At 42.8% G+C, this 23,027-nt stretch overlaps 2 long non-coding RNA genes across 2 annotated transcripts; both read left to right on the top strand.

Annotated features, from left to right (window-relative positions):
* Window positions 1–2,547: 2,547 nt before the first annotated feature.
* Window positions 2,548–9,866, top strand: LOC141948285 (uncharacterized). Its single transcript, XR_012630428.1, has 3 exons — window positions 2,548–2,650; window positions 5,582–5,687; window positions 7,250–9,866. It is a non-coding gene; the product is annotated as an uncharacterized LOC141948285 (long non-coding RNA).
* A 4,982-nt stretch (window positions 9,867–14,848) lies between these two features.
* LOC141948336 (uncharacterized) lies at window positions 14,849–22,184 on the top strand. The gene is made up of 3 exons (XR_012630438.1): window positions 14,849–15,028; window positions 20,485–20,756; window positions 22,089–22,184. It is a non-coding gene; the product is annotated as an uncharacterized LOC141948336 (long non-coding RNA).
* The last annotated feature ends 843 nt before the right edge of the window (window positions 22,185–23,027 follow it).

Raw genomic sequence — 23,027 nt, 5'->3', positions numbered from 1 at the left:
AAAAAAAAAGAGAGAAAAAAGAAAAAGGGGAAAAAATAAAAAGAAAAAGCCTTTTAGGTCAGCTAGTCCACCCCTTGCTGATACAGGGATGCTGCTGACAGTATTTTCACATCCATGAGTGCTTTGTCCAGGCTACTTTAACTCCATCACTAGGGCTTCCATCTACTCTCGGGAGAGATCATTCCATTTATTTGTTATGAGTTGGCTGTATGGATTTTTTTTTAAGTTTTATTTTTATTTTCATTGACAAACCAAGCAATAAAGATTGGGTTGCCAGGCCCAAACTTCTCCACAGTACAGGTTGGTTTGTTGTTTTTTTTTTTTTTTTTTCTTCTGAGAATGAGAAAAAGCTTTCAAAGTAGAGAGTATCACCTCCCCCTTGCTGCTCACCATCACGAAACCCTGACTACAGAAGCATCTCATTCATCCCCTGAAGTGTAATCCCTTGAGAACTCAGAAATACTCCATTACCTGAAAACACTCTTTGTTTTGAAGGATAAGAAATAATGGACTGTTTCCACAGTAGGTAAAATGCAGGGTTTTGTCTTGAATTAGTGTCAGCTTTTACTAGGACACGGGTGTTTATATGTATTTCTGAAGTAGACATGTGTTATGATCCTGTGTGTGTTCTCTGCCACGTTAGCTCTATTACTAAGCAGAGTCTGTCTGTCTAGGGGTCCACTTTCCAGTATCAGACAGTTTTGAGCCTGATTCTGATTTGCTTTACACCGCTGCTCTAAATAAGACAGTTGCTATCAGCAGGATGATTGATGCCAGCATGAAGCAAAGGTGGGTGAGACTGACCTCATGCACTTTGCATTTCAGGAAGGAATCAAATTTTGCTTCCCAACTTTCACCTTTGGTTATAGGCGAATCATATCTAGCTTTGCAAAGGGAAACAGTTGGAGGAAGGCTGTATGGGGGGCAAAATGCAGTTAGACTGTGTTCTGCCTGTGAATTTGCAGGCTGCTGTGCTAGGCATCCAGCTCTTTGTACTAACAGGAGTGCTAATATGATGTATTAAATGTCACACCAGCATCGCTGGGTATGCATATCTCTCCTGTTGTACTGCCTGTTTATGCTTATTCAGCTCTTTGAATAATTTAACACATTTCATACTCCAAATTACCCACAACAGTTTGACGGGGCTGCTGGCAGTTTACTTGAAACACTCAGTGTTAGGTCAAAGTAGGGCCCAAGCATCTGCTAAATAGAAGGACATTTCATACTTAGCAAAGCATAATTAGATGTATTCCTGCACACTTTTCTTTTAAAAAATAGGTAAATCCATGCTAATCCCAGTGATACCATAGCAAGAAAGGGCTGTAGTTGACACTGCTATGTATAGCCCTACACCAGAAATGATTTGGGCTGAAGAAGAATTGTGGAGGCCACTAATTGTTCAGGACAGATAAAACTAAGCAAGATGACACAGCTGTGTCAGCATGTCAGTCATGCAGTTGCAGAGCAGAAGTACTGACTGCCTTGGTGCAGTTAGGCTGGAATTAGGGATTTGGGAAACTTCACTGACAGCAGTGTAATATTCTTCATGCATTTATTTGAGACTTGTCTTAGAACAACTATCCACGGGCTGAATAGCAAACCTGGAAGCTAAAGCTAAAGGTCCTTAAATTGCCAGCTGACTTGGAGAAGGAAAGAAAACCTTCATGCTGTTCTTTCTGTTCCAGAGGGCATGTTAACATTTTCAGGCAGCAACTTTAACATCAGCAAGGGAAGGAAAGACCCAGTCTATGTGTCTGCCTGAACATCGAGCTAGCCATGGGCAGCCAAACCCCACACAACTTCACTGATGCTGCACAGGGCCAGTACCTACCTCCTGGCTTGACTGGAGATGAGATGCAGCTGGAGGGTGTCTCAGTGAGCACGTGGACGGAGCACACAGTGGTCTGTACTCATGCACCCCCTGAGCTGCTGGAACAAGAGTCGTGGGAGGTGCCCATCTCAGACTTACACTGCAAATTCTCAGGTTTCACCTTTCGATGTCATTAATTATGTCAGGCCTTTGCCTGGAGAACATTTCTGCTGGGTGGTTGTAGAAGAGAAGTAGGAATGAAGAAAATGGGGTATGGTCCTTGGCTGGACAGCTGGGTCTGGGCATCCTGCTCAGGATTAATGCGAGTTGTGGTCCATAAAGTGCCACTGTTGTTTGGAATAAATTAGGAAGGAGACACTGAGCTGAGAGAGACAAAGTACCTGATGCTTGGTATACGTGCCTATCTGGGATGAGGGGGGTATTTAGCCACTAGTACTGTTACCCCTTTGTCTTTTTATTGTAAGGAAGACACAAAACGAGCATTGCTTTCACAGCAGTGCTTATTTGCTCCACACTTCAGTGGGGTGAGGTTGTGTGATAGTCCACACGGGACCATTGTCACTGGAGACAACAGGTAGCCCAGCAGTAAATCAGTGGACTTGGCACAGTGCTGCTTGAACTAATTTTAGGGTGTAGCTGGCAGGAGGTTTGAAACTGCTGACTGCTGTGCACGTGTGGCTCCGAGCCACTCGTGATGCAGCAGCCTGGGACTGGGAAGAGAACTGATCTCCCCCAGGGCCACCCAAACCTCCATCAGCACCTCTCCACACTCCTCTGCTCAGGCAGAAACCAGAGAAGGGTCAGGGCAGCGAAAAGGTGAGTGTTTTCAATTAAGACTTGAAAATCTCAGCCCTCACAGTGCATCAGGTGGGAGGAATCTCTCCCCAGTCCGGCGGCTTGCCCAGGGCCTTGCAAAGTGATGATGCAGGGCACAGTCAGCGGAGATATTTGCAAAGTGACAGCAGGGCTCTGATTGAGTGAACCTCCCAGGTCCAAAGCACCATGCTGCTCTAGAGGATATGCTGAAAATCTTTCTCAGGGATTTGCACATCCTTACAACAACTGAGGGTCTGTAATGAAATGTTTGCTTATCATCCATTTAACTGGCTTCGAAGCAGTCTGAGCCTGCATTGTAACCTCAGGTCAAAACTATTTTGGATAGCTGAAACTCATGATAAACACATGCTTTTGAAGGTTAGAAAGCCATCAGTGGGAGACATCAGATTCGCTTCTTTATTATTAGAAGGGGAGAAAATCCAGGAGTGTTCAGAGCAGCAAGTTTTGTATAAAACATGAAAAGCAGATGGGGGGAGGTGGCAGAAGGAAGGAGGAATCTTTTTTGATACCAAACAACATTGCTTCTGCAGCAAATCCTTTTTCCTTGTAATTTAAGATTGTGCTTGAAATAAGGAACCAGCTGCACCCGGGGGGAGCAGAGGGCAGCCTGTCCTTTTGGGTGCTTGATTGGCTCTTTCCTGTATACCTGATAATTACTAGGGAGTTGGTAGGAATCCAGTTGTGCTACTTGAACACGCACCGAGCAGCATCATATTCACGGCAGCCCTGTTTGGTCTGAGATCTCCAAAAGAGGGAAAGAAGATTGTCACAGAGCACAAGTCTTTACTAATAGCAAGTTATGGCCTTACCTAAACTTCGCTATAACTGGACCTGCTAAAGGTCTATGCCTACCTTGGGGTTTTCAACTGTATTAAGCAAGCTAGATTAGAAAATACACCTTTAATTCTGAGCTCCATATAGAAATCCTGCTACTCCCTCTGTGATATGGGAGGACTCCGAAAGTGTAATCTCAAGTGCAGTCTCATGGATGTGGCTTTTAACAACATCATCAGAGTCTGGGGCTGATGAATGAGATGAGGGGAGATGGTGGAGATGGGGGGGAATCTCTTCACACATGCCAGCTCTGAGCTGCAGCTGACTGCATGAGTATTGCACAGGGAAACCAGAAACACTTTAATTTCTTTTTACTACAAATCTTGATAGATGTGTGCATGTGTGTCTGTATACATACACACACATGTAAAAGTCTAAGTCTCATCCCTCAAAATCAAAATCCTGTACATTTAAGCCACCTGCCTCTGAACAGTTTTCTGTATGAAGAGCAGATCTCTATGCTGTAGCTTTTCCCTTTGTGCCCAGTACCAGCCATATTATGCCCAACCCAACAAACATTGCACCCTTGCAGAATTTCTGCCTCAGTCTAATAATCCAGTTGTACAAGGCTTTCTGTCATACCAGCCAGCTACAGGTGTAATCAGCAAAGTGACAGAAAAGGAGGATTCCTCCACTGGGAGGACTCCACATTTCCCCTCTTCCCAGGACTCCATGCTAAGTGGACTCAGTTTCCAAGTGAAAAGATGCTGTTTTTTTTCTCTTTTCCCCTAATGGTCAGAGATGGCAAATTCCCTCTGGGATCTGTGCATTCAGCTTTGTTCTTTCTCCCTCCCCTGCTGTCGCCAGTAATTAAAACTGAGCGAAAAAACTGAACATGCTATTTTTTGAATAGATATTTGAAATTTAAAGTGGAAAAAAAAAAGTTGTGAAACTTGTCAGATCAATGATTTGACACATATTATTTAGCTGGCTCTAAATATTCTGGAGTGAGAACTTAGTTAACAACTTGTTAACAAAGCATAATTCGGAATAAAACCCATCTCTCTCTTTGCTAGCTGCATTTGCAATATGGGGCTGGTTCTAATAACTCTGTCTCTTAAATACTGATGTAGTCCTTTCTACTGCAGTTTCTAAGAGTTTTTGCCACTGTAATGCATGGAATTAGGATGGAAACAAAACACAGAGGCAACATCTACCAAAGCTTGGTTCCCAAGCTACTGCTGAGCACCTTGATGTGAGTAACTTGTTTGAGTTGCATGCAGGACATTGGTGTTGGAGAACTCAAGCCAGAACTCCTGGTCAGCACTTAAAAAATGGGTTCATCCTACTGACTAAACACTTGAGAATGAAAGACATATGAAGAACAATTTCTTTGAGGAGAGAAAAAAAAAAAAAGGTAATTTTTCTCATGCCTGCACTGTGCACATCTCTGGCCACATTAACATGTCTCACTCTATCTTTGGGCTTCTTTTAAAGCCTACTTTTTAATGAAGGATCAACAGGCCCATTTTTCCCCAAAGTGCATCCCTTACACCCTCACACCAGTAAACAATGGATTTTTCCGCATGAAATGAAAGGGCAAGCACATCCTACTACCAATTTTGACTCTGTAGAGTAATGTAGCATATAATCTCTATTATTTTTCCTGTGATTTGTTAGTGACTGTTGCTAGGTAATGTCTTTTCCACTAAGCATCAGTGAGCTAATGCGAGGGCTTCAAGAATGTTTCGTTATATAATTAAGCCCTTGGTGGTGCTGGCTTCTACTTCACAAAAGTCTCTTATCTTTATCATGTGAGCAAAAAAGTTGTTATGGCATTACACATGGGGACACAAAAAGCACTGTTGAAACCAACGTAATTTCTTGGTAACATTGCTGTGTTCTGTTTTCTTTTATTATTTTTCACACACAGCTACCAGCCACCCATCACAGTGGCATCTAGCTAGACTCTGTGTTGTTTAGATGGAAAACATGACAAATACATGGAACATATGACCCACTGGAAGTATCACTAGATCCCAAATATCTCTCTGGACTCCATACTCCATTAAACAAATGTGGTCCCTTTGTTCTGACATCTGGACACTTAGTCTAACTGTGACCTTTGCTTCCTAGGGACAAGACTGAGATACAGAAGAGCTACTTCAAGAGGATGTGACTGGCTAGACTGAACGCGAGAGTGGAGATTTTCCCCAGGATCTTCAGATATGTGAGCTTCGAGGTACTGTTAATTTTGTTTAAAGGATGAGATGAAGAAAGGGGTAGAGGACATGTAAGTGAGAAGATGTAAACACAAAATTAAAACAAACCACAAAACATAATGTTACTAGTTTGTATTTTGTCAGGCTTCACACTAAATTTCTAGATCGGTAACTTCCCTTGGAGGGGGAATACTTGGACATCACAGTATACAGGACTGTGATGCATAAAACAACCCTGATGCAAATTTGCTTAGCATCAAGGATGCCTAGCTAATAAGCAAGAAAAAAACTTTACAAGGCAGCTTTGATTGGCTCTGGTGCTGCGTGTGAAAGTCTAGCTTAGTTCTAAGACTGCCAGGGTAAGTGAAAGAAGAGCCTTTGTAATTTTTGTCTTACAATTATGTCACTCAGTCCTGTAGCCTTCATTCTCCCTGTGCAATTTGTAAGAGACGACAAGTCATTCAAAGTACCTCTGTTTACAGAGAGTCTCAGTAATACAACACCGCGGTCGGGCAGATTCCATGAACTGCAGACCCCGTGTTGACAGATGGGGTTTGTGACTGATTGTTTGATGGGCGCCGTGGGTGAGGCTATAGGGGAATAGAGGGAGAAGAAGAGGGCACTGGGTTTTTTGAGCTTGGAGGTCATGTCGGTTACCAGTGAGAACAGCTTTCAGTGTTTTTCTATTGCATTGTTATCTTGGTACTGGTGATGAAGTTTTAATTGGGGAAGGGCAAGGAGGATTCTGCTGTAGTCCTACACAGCTATACAGATGCTGCTGCTACCAGCAACTCGAGGCAGGATTTCAGGAGCTGCTCGCTTTCCACCAGGCATGAGCCAGCAGAAAGGGAAGACGAATGAAGTGGGGGTTGCTGCATTTGTGTGGAGTATCTCCTGTAGATAACGCTGATCTGGTGAGCAAAGTCCAAATGATATGTCTGAAGATACAAATGCCTTGCACAGAATGGATGTAGCATAGACAGCAGCACATGTCCCCCTACACACTGGTAATACAGCTTAACCTAATTCAGTCTATTTCTATGGCTTCATAAGTTTCAGGATTCTCTGCTGGAGCCATCTAGTATCAAGTTGGTGATTAAATGCAATGCATTTCCATTCTGTAATTAAACAAAAACAAACCAAAAACAACCCACAAGAAAACAAAGCAAAACCTCCATGGTCTGTTGTATGAAAGCCACTCAATAGCAATTAGCTAATATCAGTTATATTCTTGCTATACAGGCTTAACGATACTGCAAAGCATAGTTTGGGTATTTGAATGCTAACAATTATTTATTAGGTGTCTCAAAGCATTCAGGATCCCAGTCATAAGATCCCTTGTGTTTGAGGGCTGTAAAAACAAAGAACAAAAGAAGAGTCCCCAACTAACACGCTGACAAAGTAACTACAAGACAATTGGCAACAGATGAAGACCGACAGAGGCAGAGTAGTATGCTGGGAATGATTATAGCAGAACTGTCAGTATGAAAGGCAGTGCTCATGAAATACCTTTAATCTAGCCACCAGTGATTATTCTTTTTCTGGGCAATCAACTCTTCCCCCCCCCTGCAATATTTTACAGGATGTAGCAAGCATGCATTCAAAGGTGCTGTGCTCTTGAAGAAGACCAGCGTCTGGTCTCGTCTCCATCAGGAGAGAGACAGAGATTTTCGAACCTGTTAAAAGTCAGACTGAAGCAAGGGATACATCCCCAGGATCCTGGCCCTGGGTTTCTCACCCTGAAGCAGAAGACAACGCTGTCATTCATAACAGCAAGTTCCCATTCACAGTTATTTGTCATGTTAATTACTAAAGACAAAATCTCCTTCATCTCAATCATTCAGGTCAAAGCAGAGAAGTTTAGCACTTCAGAACATCAAACTTTACTTTCATCTGTGTGCAGGACATCATTCTGAAATTCCTTTTAATCAATTAGAAAAAAAAGAGAGGAAGACAATTTGAAAGCTCATTAGTGACTGGGGTTGTCATCTCTTTGTTAAAATCAAGGGAAAAGGAGTCTCGCTAGTCATTAGCCATTGACTGGGTGTGTCCATAAACACACATTCTCACCAGAGCAGGTAAAGCATAACAGGCATGAACAAATATTGACAACCGCTTCCCTCAGTAGTCATGCAGTATCCTTGTCACCTCATTCTTGCTTCATTAATTTAAATCCAAGTCATTAGCTCTATTAGATCTCTGTGTACTATGCTATAGGAAATACCCCTGGCTCAAAACCCAATGTTTTTTACAGAAAGTGGATGCATATCATGACTGTAATTTACTGTGCAGTGTACCTACACGCTCCCACATTAGCTGTAATCTCTGTCGTGCTCACGCCAACATTCCAGCAGTATTTGGCATTTCACGAACGCAGTATTTATCACTGAAGTTCATACAAAGTTGCAAACCCTAACAAGGCTTATCAGCTTTTACAAACCATCTCTGTCCACTGGAGTGTGACATGCTGAGTATAATTCCACTCACTGTGCAGTCATCGGATGTGAAGGGGGAAGGGGGGGCTTCAAAGCAGCATTTTGTATCGCTTTAAATGAATCATGAAATCAAATGTTTATATAGCCTCTAAGTTCCTGCAGGTGAGATGTAACCTGCAAGCTGGGCACTTAGAGCAGTCTCTCAGTCAAATAAAATCTTCTTATCGTTACTGATGTGGTAATTATGTCCTGAAAGAGAGTGGTGCAGTGGCTGTGCAAGGGGAAAGGGACTTGGAGCTCAGTCCCAGCAGTCGCGCTGGGTGACTGGGGGCAGATCAGGTCTGTCAGCCTCAGTTTACCTACTGTCAAGACTGAAATCATCACAGTTACTGGATTTATTTCAGAGACATATCAGAAAGTATAATTAAATATGCAAGTGTATAAATCTTTGCCTCTGAAGTTTTAAAAGATTGTTGTATTGGTACAAAGAACTTGGTAACCTGCTTCTCTGTTGGTCCAGCCCTATATCTGGGGCAAGAGCAGAGACAAGAAAGCTTGAAAAGAGGCTTGCAGTACCTTTGGTTTTGTGTGTCTACATGCCCCTGGGTATATAACACCCCATCACCACCCTTTTCCTGCTCATCAGGCACAAGTGTGACACACTGATGTGGGTGGAATTTGATTGAGAAATGAGCTACTGTTTGTATTGTCATCACAGAGCTCTCTAAAAGCATGAAGTTGGTCTGAAAAAATCAGGATGTTAAAAATGAATGCAATTTTTTTTTTTTCCTTTTCTGCTGTGTTTTTTTGGTTCTTCAGCCCGTGTTCGCATCACTTGTGTAAGGTGGTGTTGGGACTTTTAGTATGAGTAGAAGTCAGAAACACCTCTTTTATAACAAGACTTCACAAATGCTTATTCTGTCTCTCATTTAATTCCATGATATCAGGAGTCAAGCTGATGAGTTTAATGTCTTGAGGTAATTCCTTAATTATTGTGTAGGCTTTCATAGTTCCATTGACTTCAGCTGAGATGTTACAATATACACCAACAGAAGGTATGTCCTCTAATATTTGGAATTTAAAAGAATAAGACCAGATGAAGTTTGTGTACAGAGCAGAGCAATGTATATCCCCTGCCAGGGAAACCTTCATAATGGCTGAAGAATGAGATGGGAGATCTTACAGAGTTATGAAATAAAAAAAGCACATTCGTTGCATTAGAAAAGTGCAGTGTTTAGGTAGTGTTGTATATGCTGATGCACAGCTGTAAATGCATTCCCTTGCTAGCAAGTGCTTTAGAGACATTGGTGTGCCCATTTAATTGCCATCACCACATTTAATTGCTTTACTCACCCTGCCCATAGCAGCCTGTGCAAAAGTGCAGGCACAGCCCCAAGCTGACTCCTTCAGCTGGCCATGGGAGTCCCACTCAACAGCATCTCAGCAATTAAAACAGATACAGTCACACCTACAGGCTACATTTCCTTTGCCTATTTATTTATTTATTATTTTTTTTATCATCCACTGTTCTGTTTGCACCTATAGCCATGGTAAAATTTTCTGTAATTGCAGTTTGAACAGCTTCAATAAATGTTGTTCATGAAAAAGGAACACTTGTTGCTTTTTTTTTTTTTTTTTTCTCCCCAGGATCCTTTTTGGTGAGTTTTTTTGCAACTAGTGAAATCCAAGGCACAGGCGTTGTGACTTGGATCACAGAAGCAAGTTCCCTGCCTGCCTCCATGCCTGACTCATGCTCTAAGCTTGGTCAGGTCAGTTAAGTGGTGGTGTTGTTGTTCTCTATTTCTTAGTCTTTAAAATACTTATTTTGTTCTCCTCACAAATCTGACATTGTAACATGTTTCTGGCTCTAGCAACAATCTGTATCATTTTAGATATACATTATCCTGTACAAAAATACCCACCCACACCTCATACCCTGAAAAAAATCACAGTAGCCAAAACTCCAAATTTAGATTGAAAGATGTAGAGCTGTGTAGACAAGAGGACGTTTTTCCAAATGTGCGTCGATAGCCTTTTTGTCTCAAAACAGTTTGGCCTATCAGAAATCCTTAGTCTTTATGTTTACAACTCAGTCTCCTACTGGGAGCTCCTGGACGTGCTGGACCACCCAGCAGCCAGAGCTGGGACACATACTTCGGCAGGATTTTTGCTTTGCCAAGGGTGAGGATGGTTTCATTGCAGATGTCAGATAGCTGCAGGCTGACACCCTGTCCCTCTTGATCCGGTCCCATCCCCTACATCCTCCTCACACTCTCCCCACAGCTGGTTTTCGCATTACTTCTGCCTCTGTCTCCTTGCTGCCCCATCTCCAGCAACTGAGGAAGAGGAGGAAGCAAGAACAGACAAAACAGTCTTCCTACTGCATTTTAGCCTGGCTATGCAAACATTTGTAGCAGCTGAAAACATTAGTCACAAGGAGATTCCTGTTCTAGACCCATTATCCTGGACTGGAAAGAGCTCTGTTCAGTTGCAGTCGTCAGTGGGTCTTTCAGCCATCCTGTTCATCCCTTCTCCTTCCCCACCTCACGCTTGCTAATGCTGGAAGCCCATGGCCAAGCGCCTTTACACCAAAAATAATCAATCCCTTCTTCTTTTTTTCCTTCAAAAGTTTGTGGGGGGTCTGCAAGGAGAGAAGCAGCTAACGAAAAAATAAATAAAAGCAAGTTTTTCTGCATTTTGGGAGGAAATGAACTCGGGTATTTCGAAATGTTCCCACAAGGCTCAGATTTTAGAGCATGATGAATCACTTGCTGAAGATATCTGTTTTTCTCCTCTGACTGCACAAGGTGCCCAGACACCTTCTGTAGGCACTGTGGGAGCCCCAGCGTGTAGGCAGGCTGAATCCGGCCCCGCTGCCAGGCAGTTTGTGCTGGTTGTCAAGCGGACAGTATTGCTGTGCCCTCGGTTCTCGCCAAGGGCAGGTCTGCACCATCTTTGGCAGGCAACCCCAGGTCCCTGTGCAAGCACGCTGTGCTGGGACAGTCTCGGATCTGTGTGATGCTGTTCCTGTGCTGCCCAAGCTCATCTCTCCCAAGGATGTGTTGGTCTGGTTGGAGAGCTCTTCTAATGTGGCCAACAGCCCTTTGCACTGCAAGGGTTGGCCCAGCCCTGTTTGGCCAGGACTTCAAAATCCCTCAGTCTGCCTACAGAAGACCATGTGAACACATACTAAAGATTTCCCCCCAAATTAGGTGTAGCTACTGCATAGCAAATATATATCATTCATATTTACCTAAGCACCTAAGTACTGAGCTACTACCCATTTCATCTGCTTGGCAGCAGATCCTCTGCTCTTACACCAGCAGGTTGGTGGTGGCATTGAAGGGCACCTGATATTTCTTGGGACTTGGACCCTCGTGGCTCACTATGAGGAACAGATTATGGAGTTGAAAGTCCTTTACTGAGACAGCCCTGACTCCAGATCCACAAATAAGTCACCCTCTATCCAACTTGTTGACATCTGTGCTGTCTCAAGCGCAGAGAGAGGGAAGCTCTCAACCTGGGCACTCCAGCAGACCTTCACTGTCACAGAGAGGCACTGAAGGAAAAGTAGCCTGTAAGATAGAGAAGGACACATATCATGCCTTTACTTTATATAGCAATCTCGATATTTTGTATGTACTTATTGCTCTGAGTTTGTATCCCTTTCCCACCTGTACTTACACTGCCTTTTTTCTGTGGCTTGTTATTATTTCTATTGAGCAATCTCCAGCCGAACTGGGAGATCTTGCAGTGACTCACTTACTTGAACATTATTGCCTAGTTCTTTACACAAGACAGATTGGATATGAATGAGATCTCTTGTCCTCATGAGCATTATATTTATTTCACAAGACATTTTCTTCAGAACTCTCCCTGCAATAAATTATGTGGTATATTTATTTTTTCTTCTACCATGCTATAGCTCTGTGCTTTTTTTTTGTTGTTTCTCATTTTTTAGACACTTCTTCTTCTATGATCTGCTGTTGTTGTTTTCTGTTTTTTCTTCTCACAATCTCTTAGCTATATCCTTGGGATTTTTTCCCTTGTGCATTTTTTAGCACAGCGCATGTATTTGATGTAGTCAAAATGAGAGCTTGAGATAAGTATTTAAAGTAACAAAATGATTTCCCTCTTTTATCTTTCAGATGTTGTGTAATGACTGAGAAAAAAGGAAAAAATAAAAGCAGGTGAAATGTTTTAAATGAAGTATAGAATGGTAAGGAATACATTCATATGTGTCATTTTCTGATCTTCATAATGTCAGCTGAGTGAAAGACTTTGGAGATGCTTTACTTCTGAAGAATCACTTGCCTGGATTTCAGCAGCTGCCTTTGGGAAGATCCTGCAAAAATGCTGAAACCCCTGTGTAATCAAAGGGAAAACGAGTATATTTAGGGTGGATGACACTGAAATGGGACTTAAAGATAGCATATGTCCATGGTATTTATAGAAGTTCCGTCTCATTGTCAACGTATCCATCAAAACATCACTATGTTCCGTTGCTTCCCAACTCTCCTGCCTGATCTGTCATCCCCTCTCAACCTTTTTACTCCCCCATTGCTTGGTGGAGGTGTGCTAGAAGTCTGGATTTAGCCCAGTTGTGGCCTTTCTGTGGGGGAGTGCTGGAGGAACAGATGGTTTGAACTGAAGCTCAGATGTAAGTAATCCAATGGATGGTTTTGAAATCCAGGTACAAACTGGACTTTGAATATTGCTGCTTAGTCTCATTCCTATTCTCCCAGCTACTTGACTATTCAAACAGAAAGCCCTGATTGGTCACTGCTCAGGACAGATAGGTTCTTCTGAGGCAGGTCTAACCTGTTTTACACCAGCTCTGCCAGCTGTTTTTAACTTAAGCAATATCTCTAGTTGACAAAACGGACAGGTTAGGAGGGGATTTGTCTCATATATGTCATATAAAATCAGTGCTGACTTTTAAATGGCAGTAATTTATTTTTACATATCTTCAAGTAGAAATTCAATTACCAAAGCACTGCTCACAAAGGAAGCCTTTGAGTATCTATATATTGAAATGTATTGAAGGTTCATCTGTCCTGTCTGAGACTAAGTGTCCAACATGTACCATTAGATAGGAGTTTAGAAAGATATAAAAGACCTGCCAGACCATTCCTCCAAGTCTGTTGCTGTAAAATGTTTAGCTACTAAGGATGATTGTTTCACTTCAAGACCACTTTAATGTCTTATGTTTAAAACTAGAGCTAAACTTCTTCACCTGGAGTGGAGTACAACACTAGGACATGTCATTCAGGGAAGTGGTGGGAATTCTCTCCTTGGTGACTTTCAGGGATCATCTATACAAAAACCATCCCCAGTCTGATCTGGTGTTGATGTTGCTGCAGCTTCAAGCAGGCAGTTGGCCTAGAAACCTTCGCAGGTCCTTTTCAAATGTTTTTTCTATGATCTTACAGTTCTGGTAAGTGTGTTACAGTAAAATAACCAGATGGATTTTTTGGAAGTATAGAACAAATACCCTGAAGGCAGAAAACAGTATGTGGAGAAGACGACATGGGTGGGGGTGGGGGGGAAAGACACTCACTTCTTTCCATTTATGAGTTATAGAACCAGGACTCCTACAAGGACTTGAGAAATTTGTCTTGATTTGGAGATGAGAAAAACAAACACTTCTGAGTAGCTTTTCACAGTAAGACTGCCTGGCTTGCGATCCTCATCCTGTCTTGAGAAGGGTAGACAGTGTTTTAAATGTTAGAGCAGGAACCAGCCTGACCCTATCTAATCAGTTTGGTGTACATATCTTTCCAGTAGGGATTAAATATGTCTTGTCTCCTGTGGTTTTATTAAAGGGCAGAGAGGAGGCAAGGAGCCTTTTACTTCTGACAGTGTTTTGTCTGGTTGCCTGAGGTATCTACTGCTGGGGGAGAAGGAGGGAAGAACAGCTAAATCTCATTGCCATGCCCAAGGCTAATGTGGTCCATGTCTGAGGCTTGCTTCCTCTGTTCACAGGGCAGAATCAGCAGGAGAGGGGTGTAGGAAGTGTTGGAAAGGGGGGAGATTCATAATGTGCCCAGCATCCCCTACCATTGCCTCCAGAGACAACAGTCCTCATACGCCTGGGATGGTTTTGCAGCCAGGCTTGCTCAGCTAAGGACACCCCACCCTGGGATGTGTTGTGTAGAAGCTTAATTTTACCCTTGGGACAGGCCAGTGTCTTTTTCTCCCTTTTCCATACACACTCCTCTTACTAGATCAGCCAAAACCTTCTGCTGTCACTGAAACCGATGGTTTTTTGTGCAAAGCCAGACTTTTTGCACTCTGAGGGAAAGGGCCAGCTCTGGCTGTTTTGCCAGTAGATGTCCCTGCACGCTCGGCTGCGGTGGGTGCATTGTGTCTTCCCTGGGAATACTGACTTCCAACACACCCAACTTCACATCATTCCTGAGGAGAATTGTTCAGATGAATTTTTATTTTTTTTTTGTCTCCCATTTGGGCTTCAGATATAAAGTGTAATCAAGCCCCACAAATACAAAAGCTGAAATTAAAAAGAAAGTTCATTCTTTCATTGGAAAGCACTCTTTCTGCTATCTATAAATACTTTTGTGTTTAATTATAAACCACAGGGCAACCAGAGTACTGACACTGGACAAAAACCCTGAACTGCTTTATCCTGTTCTGCCCTTCACTCCTGTTCTGCATCATGCATTCAAATAACTTCCACATTTTTTCCCTTCCTTGTATTGCAGCATTTTCTTGAAGCAGACGTTGCTTTGGTGCATTGAATTGAAGAAAACAAGACCAAATGAAACTAAATAGTGCTGAGCACCATGTTCTTGCTGCTTGGTAGAAGTCGCTTGGCAATTTTACATATGCTGAGAGTCTGAACCTTCAGCCTGGAAGGCATCTTCTCTAATGTCAGAATTTATCAGCTGGCTTTCTCAGCCATGTAGGTGAGTTTTTAGTGTTTTCCACAATGCTCTGTGCTCTATATTATAATCCTGCAATTACATAGTTGCATGCCTGCTAAATTAGCACCAGAAAGTTATCTTCAAAAGTGTAAAGCCTGTCACTGCTACTCTTCCTGGGAATATGGGAATGATAATGGTTACAGAGGAAAATTACCTTTATGTGATATTGATTTTTTGCCCCACTGCCTGTCATGACTCGGCAGGCTTTTCGGTGCAGGACAGCGAGCAGCTGTGCCAGCAGCTCACCTTGTGCGGCTCTTGGCTGGCCAAGGAGGGACAGGCAGCAGGCAGGGCTCTCGCACCAGCAGCTGCCGGCACTGTTGCCGCTGCCAGCCCCGCAACCTGTGGTGGGGCGTGAGTCACCCACCCTACCACCCTTTCACTCTGACTTTGAAGGAGAAGTAGCAGGAGGCTTCAAAAAGATGACAGACGCAGCCATGAGTGGGGGAATGGCTCAGTAAATGATTGGTGGAATACAAGTATTTATTGATTTAAGAGCATTCTTTTCTTTTGCCTTGTTTTTTTTTTGTCTAAGGCAACTTTCTTTAAAATTTATGTCCCACATTGTCACATCAGGAGGAAAATACATGAGAAATGTTTTGTTATTTCAAATTTATTGCATATTACGTCAGCTGGCATTGTGGACTCACAATATGTAATGCTTCATAAATTATGAAAAATAAATGTTTTATGGATTTACTACGCACTCTGTTTGAAAACCGTTGAGCTGGGGAGACTCACTGACCCCCGTACAAATTAATGTGCACATTATTTTCATTATTGCAGCTCAGATGGGGAGTTTGAACATCTTTATATATTTATTTAAAGGAAAATGAGGACAGAAGTTGCTTGAATACAGTTAGTCTTTCTGGCAAGAAGCAGGTATCATTTCACCCAGCTCATAACCTATTGCTTCCCTCACAGTCATTGTTATTCCAGGCCAAAGCTTAAACTCAAAATGAGAACTGCAAGGACTTAGCATGAGCTTCCAGAGGTCAAATTCTGCAGTCTTTAGCCAGGCAAACTAAACCTCCAAGTTGGTAGGATTTTGTCTACGCGAGGACTGCGGCGTTTGCAGAAAACTAGGAAAGCAGAAGTCAGGCTGTTGCAGAAGGGAAGGCAGTGAAAGATATTTCTACCCAACTTTCCAGCCCTGCTTTCCCTGAGTGTGATGGAGAGCGACAATCAAAGGAGAGCCGTGCATCTCAGCCGTCAAGGGCCTCACCAGAAGCGAAAAGCTAAATCTCAAGGCACCGGAGATCTTAAACCTTATCGAACACGGCAGCCTTCAGCTCTGATCCACAGGAATTGGAGGGAAACGTCCTCACCCGCCTGCATGGGAAAGTGTGTCATCCCATTTTCCAAGGAGCAAAAGTTCACTCCAACATGTGTTGCATGGGAGGCGTGCGTCTTTGGGGGGGAAAGGGCACGGTGACGTGAGGTACAAGGAACGGTGAAACGCTCTCGGCTATTTTTTTTCCCCCCTCGCACCCAAATATTTCTGTTACTTGCAAAAGGAGGTCAGGTGTTGCAGCTCTCCCCTGGATGGTTTTTATATCGCACAGATCCATCACTGTGTTTCTAATAAAGCCATCAAGAGCATAACCAGGAGCTCCCTGCATGGGCTTAAGCAATATAAGTCACTGCTTCAGAGGACTCTCTTAACTTGGGACTGGATGGACTGAGAAATCTTCCAAGTTATTCTCTCCTAATTCAAGTCAGCTGAGGCATCAAAATGTCGGGCAGATGGACAAGATCTTTGGCTGGAGCCAGACTATTTTCTGCTGCTGCTAGGGCTATTGCAGTCAACGCTTAGAGACATTTTTTAAAGTTTTTTTTTTTAAAAAAAAAAATCAGTGAGCTTTTGAGAAATTAGCTTTTACATAAGCACATTAAAGGAGATTCCTGTGTGCTTTCTAGCGTAAGAGCCCATGCTCTAAGGATCCTAACTTGTCCTAAATTGGATTAAAAAATGCTATTTATCCCAAAAAATATAGTTTTCCTTCTCTCCTTTCCCTCTTTCCCTCTTTCTTTCTCTTCGTACTGCTATTAAGAATTATTTGATTTAAAGACTGTGGCTAAAGGATAGTAATTATTAGTCACTTAGCCAAGACACAGTGAAAATTATTTTCTTGGCAGTTTTATTTTCTCAGAATTATTAACTCCAATCGGGCTAACCTCGCGGACTCTGTGTTGGGGAGACGCAAGAGAACAGATAAAATAAGCAAAGTACACCCCAAGTTCATACTTTCTTTTTATTTTTTGAGGTGAATTTTATAGTTGGAAAGAAACCCTGCCTTTGCCTCTCGCATCCAGTGGAGGGCAGTTAAGTACCACGATACAGAGCAAAGCTGAGTTGCACCGCGGTGTAACACTCTCAAGGAGGCAACCGATGATTGAAATTAGCTGTTCTTTGCTGTGTGAAATATCACTTAGAAATACCTGAAGAATTAAAAAAAAAAAAAAAAGGAAGGAATGGAAAGCTTTTCAATTTAAACTGCTTTTTAAACTGCTTTGTTAGTAGAGCAGGAGCAGATCTAAATTTTTCTTCAGCAGTTGAGGGGAAAAAAGATCCATATCCATATACACAGGTTTCAAGTGTTTCCTTTTCATATGTTAATAGAATTTCCAGTATATGGATGCTAATGAAAAAAGTTCCCGATTTTCCTTTTGCTTCCTGACCTCAACAGGTTTTAATACTATACTCATAATTTCAGCATGAAGAATAATTTTTAAAGGCAAATTTTCCTTTCTTAATGTCTCAGATGTACCAGAAAGAATAAGACAATTCTCAGGGACTGGGATTACAATGTAAATATAGCCATCATTGAAAGTGTGACTAGTTTTGAAATGTTCCCCTAAAAGAAAAGTTTAAAACAAACATTCCAATCAGAAACAGAAACCTAATCATGTTCCTCTTAAAAACAGGTCTCCTCCAACTCCTCCAGTTTATAGCACATACCCTTGGGCTATTACAGTCTAGAAAAATCTGAAATAAAAACCACACTGTTTTCTGAGTCTGATCATGCATCACTAGGTCAAAAAAAAAGTTTAGGGCCTCCCAAGAAATACAAGGTTTAGGCCTTCCTGACACGTGTTGTTTCTTTTTAAAGAAAACAGTCTTGTGCATCTTTATTGCAAATACATCAATTTAGTTTCATTCCCTTTAAAAAGAATCACAGGTGAATTGAAACAGAAAGCTTTAAAAATGTTTGCAATCACAGTTGCATATAAATATTACTCTGGTCAGCATCCTAGTTACTTTTCATGTTAGTAGGGTTATTTACTTTTCAAATTTTGTTTGCTTCCATCACTAGTCTCATGCTGCTGTAGTATAAGATCAGACACAAATAACTTCTTACACCGAAAATTAAGTTTCTGTAAGTAACTACTTTTAAATGGGTGCTTTTACATTTACTGCTGAAGGATCTCGAGCACTCCTGCCAGAAAGGAAAGTATTTATTATCTCTCTTTTACAGATGAGGAAACTGAGACACTGTGAAATTAAAAGCTTGGAGAAATTAGTACACAGTAAATTATGGTGTGAATTTACTGTGTACTAACCACCCTGCACAAACTCATCATGTGGACTGGCAAAGAAAAAGGATTAAACTCCCTTAAATTATCTCACATTTGCCATGGACAGACAGTTACCATGGATCAACTGACATGCGGCAACTTCTTAACCCACAGCAAGTTGTTCACACAGCGAATCCCCTTGGAGGAGAGGAGCAGATTCACGGGGTGCTGTGCTGAGTAGCTAATCCACTGCAACTTTATGCAAGAGTTTATTAGTCACTGATTTCCTCAGCTGGCCAGATCCTAAGTGGTTTACCTAAAAATCGCAGAAGGAAATCTGTGGCAGAACTCAAAGTCAGACTTGAGTATCCCTCACAAGCTTGAAAGCAGAAGCTGCAAGTTAAAAGCAAAATATCAGGAGGAAATTTGTCCTCTTTGAAGGATGGAGCATCTGCAGGACGTGTCCAGGCAGCATATGGGTTAAACTGGTGAATTAGAGTGGTGGAATCCCAAGGTGAGAAACACCCTCCCATCTCAGGGTTTTTGACATTAAAGCTGCTTCCAGCTTCATGGCAGCGCCTTACATGTAGCCCAGCCCAGCAAACCTGCAGGATTCTGCTCTGCAAAGCCACATGGCCGGCCGTCTGTCCGGGGAATCCCACCAGACACCTCCTCCAGCCCCATGGCTGGGTCGGGTCGGTGCGTGTGTGTGCAGGGCACCCTGCCTGCACGGTAACCTGCTTGCCAAGTTTCCTTCCATCGCGGCAGTGCCACTTCTGGAGAGCAGAGCTGGTAGACACGGCCACCGCAACCCTGGTCACCGTTCCCTGGCCCCGACAGTGACCTCTGGGCTCGGGAGGCTGCCAGCAAGGCTCCAGGAGTGACCTCCTCGCCCTGCAGCACGCTGAACGGCTGATGTTGAAATGACTTTGGCAGGAGCACTCCCCATTGTGTCCGACCCAAGCTGGAGAGATGAGCATGTAGGGAGCTGGGACAGGGGTGGCTGGTGGGAAGACAATTACTGACAAGTTCGTTCCACTAATAAACAAAGACATAAATGATGACGCTATAAAGAAGAAGCAGGATTCTCTGGAGAAAGCCCTAGAGAGACCAGGATGAGAGATGTTTAGACGACAGTTTTACATTACACCACTTTGTAAAATATGTTCTATTTTAGCTCCAAGATTGAGTCCAGTTAGAGCTGCATCAGGGCTTAGGAAACAGCATTTATTTTAATGCCCTGTGAACAGGAATAGCTGATAACTAGTACATTTAAATGTGAAAAGCAGAACTTTTCTCTGGGGGATGTATTATTATTTTTTTTTTATGGATTTAGTCTTCATAGTTTACATTGCAGCTATAGCATTCCACTGGCAGTCATTTATCTAATGACTTACATCTTTCAGGCTGTGGAAAATGCAGGATAACAGAAAGAGAGAGAAAGTGGTGGTGGTGGGGAAGTTCTTTATAATTTGCATTTCAGGGCTGAACCTAGGATCATAAATATACAGAAGTTAGCACCTTCCTAACATCCCTCCGCTATCTTATTTCCAGAGCATTACAATATGAAAACAATGGGATTAGGGCACTATATACTTCAATCCCTCTCACCCCCGATCCCCAAAGTGAGTCTAAATAGAGCTGGATTCGCTTCTGGTATAGTTGAAATTAAGACAAAGGGGTATGTCTGAGATATTTTTTTCCCCCCCCGTAAAGCTTAATCTTAGAAAATGCCTGTCTGTGCTAGAGAAATGGCTTGCATGTAATATGACAGCCATCTTTTACAGAGGCAAACCAGACTCACTGGGCTCTAATGTTGTAAATGAAAAGGCTTTACAGGTATAATTAACCTGTGGAATGCCCTTCCACAAGATACTCTCGAAGTATTGGCACTAATACCATTTGTCTTCATAACTCAGGGCATCAGTGGCCTACTAGCTGAGATCAAGAAGCAATCTACTGTGTCCCTTCATGACATGACTCAGCTGAATGAATTAAGAGGTCATGGTGACTTTTGTTACAATGGTCACTGCTGGAGTTGGACGGGGTTTTGGCTTTGAAGGGAAAATCTGCAGTTCTATCCAGAAAAGAGCAAGAGGGTGCAACATGAGACCTATGGCAAGGACATCCCAGGCTGCTGCTGTGTGATGAAGGTCTCTGTATGCACCAGGGAGCTTGGCAAAGGAGGAAGGTAGGTTATGGCAGGGGTTTGCCTATATTCTTCAGCTCTCAAAAAACATGAAGTTACTAATTGAGATGGTGAACAGGTAGAGGCATCTAGTGCCTCAGTGAGTATTGTTGATCTGCAAGGAGAAAAGTGAAGGTCTAGAAGGTCAGTGTGGTCCATGGCTGGGACTGGGAGATAGTCTTGGACCCGGAGCCGTTTGGTGTTTAGGAGAGACGTGCTTCTGAAGCACATGGGAGACGGCAGTGCCTTCATTGTGCTGAAACAGCTCAGGGGTTCATGTCCAAAACCTTGGAGGGAGATGGCCCAGACACCAGAGTGTGTCTGGGGCCTGGTGAGTACACACGGGACCACCAGACCTCATCTGTTGAATCTGTTTTACTAAAGATTCAGCTATAAGGAGAGAAAAGTAGAAGCAAGGATGTGTGAATGAAGAGTCTCCAGAGAGATGATCCCTGGTCTGAGGATAACAGTGTGTGGAGATGAGCTGAACCCTTGTTGTCTGGTGCCATGAGGATCTTCTGTAGTGGTACACAGGTCCAGAAACACTGGTCTCAGAAACTTTAATATCAAAATCATGGGAAACATTTGAACTTTAGATGACTCCAGACTTCAGTTACAGTTTGGTAGGATTTGAAGGCTGGCGCTTTATATACATAAGGCATATATAAATACACACACACATACAACATATATATGTGTGTGTATTTATATATATGTCTCAGTTTTTTTCAATTCTGTCAAATAAATTCAGTAGCTCTCTCTTAAGCTAGAACTGGATGAGACACTCTTGCAGGAAGAGATTTGATGGAGCCGTACTAAGCATTGGGGAATTTGCATCAGAGGTTCTTCAAATGTTTCATTCAAGGCCAGCTTGTCATTAGCCTGAATATTTGATTTGAAGTCATGCTGGTTTCACATGTCAAGCTACCCTGGCACTGTGTGAAAGTGGTGGGAGGAGAGACTGGAGCAGGGAAACGAGCAAGTAGGGAAGGATTTGGTTATCAAAGCAGAGGACTTAGATTCAAAAGTAATCGACAGAAGGAGATTACTTCGGCTCGTAGTCCAGACAAGGGCTCTATCCCAATAAATGAGGCCACCCCATCATACAAACACAAGCGCCTCCAGGTGCATTACCAGCTTCATCCAGGGACAAGGAGATGATGCCATCACTTTGCTGCCAACCTGGCCAAAGAGCAGGTTTGCTAAGCCCAGCTCCCAAGAATATTAATAAAAATAAATGATTTTACCCTTTCTGGTGTTGTTTATAGCAGGCTGCTAATAATGCCTTATAAGGCTGCTATGCAGTTCAATCAATCAATGATTTTTCTGCCCTAGAGCTGCCACAAACACAAACCCCACGTTAAACCTGCTGAGCAAGGAGCTGGTTGCAGAGACAGACGGAGATGGTGAAGAGGAAATGCGGGAAGCAACACCTTGTGACTTTGAGGAAACTTGGGCATGGACCTCCCCTGCCAAGCCCCACTCGCCACAACCACTGCCACATCCCACTGAACCCATGGATGCTCCTCGATGTCCGGTGCTGGTTATTTATTTATTTCTGTGTCACCTACGGAAACATTTGGGTTTGACAAGGGGAAAAGGCGATTCAACGTCCTTTGACTGAAGGAGGTTGATTTTCATTCGAGACAGAATGGCTCATTTTTACCTTTTTAGCTCCTGGAAGAGTAAAAAGTGAGAGGTCAAACCTGCATCACCATGACAACCCCTGCAGCGAGGGTTTTTGAGCAGATGAAGGGGAGTGATAATGGAGCTGAAGTTTCTGCCGGTTCTCCTAGTCGCTGGGCTTTTTGTTTTGTTTTTCCTTGTTTCTTTTCTTTAGGCCCTGTGAGGTGTGGCCCCATGAATTTTTCAGGGGCTGAAGGATAACACCAGCCAGTTTAAAACACTGCCATACTCTGAGATCAGTCCTTGGTGTAGCACTGCCTGGACACACGTAGGGTGTATATAAACCATATAAAAAAGAGAATTGTAAGAGCTAGTCATGGAAGATCAAATATCCCCTCAGATGCATTTCCTACACTACTGTAAGTACAATATGCCAGCAAGTGCAGTCATATTATCATGTTTGCATCAAAGGGAACTGTCATCTCTGCCTTTCCTGACAGCGCCTTTGGAGTCCAAAAATAAGCTCAATAAAACAGCCATTCTCTGAGGAGAGGAGGCATTGTACTAATGAAGACATTCAAAATGAGGTGGGGATCTAAGGAGGTACACTCAGGAGGGGTTGCAGGTCAAAGTGGAAGCTTATTTGAG

The sequence above is a fragment of the Strix uralensis genome, chromosome 11 (genome assembly GCF_047716275.1).
Source record: "Strix uralensis isolate ZFMK-TIS-50842 chromosome 11, bStrUra1, whole genome shotgun sequence".
Taxonomy (NCBI): Eukaryota; Metazoa; Chordata; class Aves; order Strigiformes; family Strigidae; genus Strix; species Strix uralensis.
This window is presented reverse-complemented; position numbering and strand designations above follow the sequence as displayed.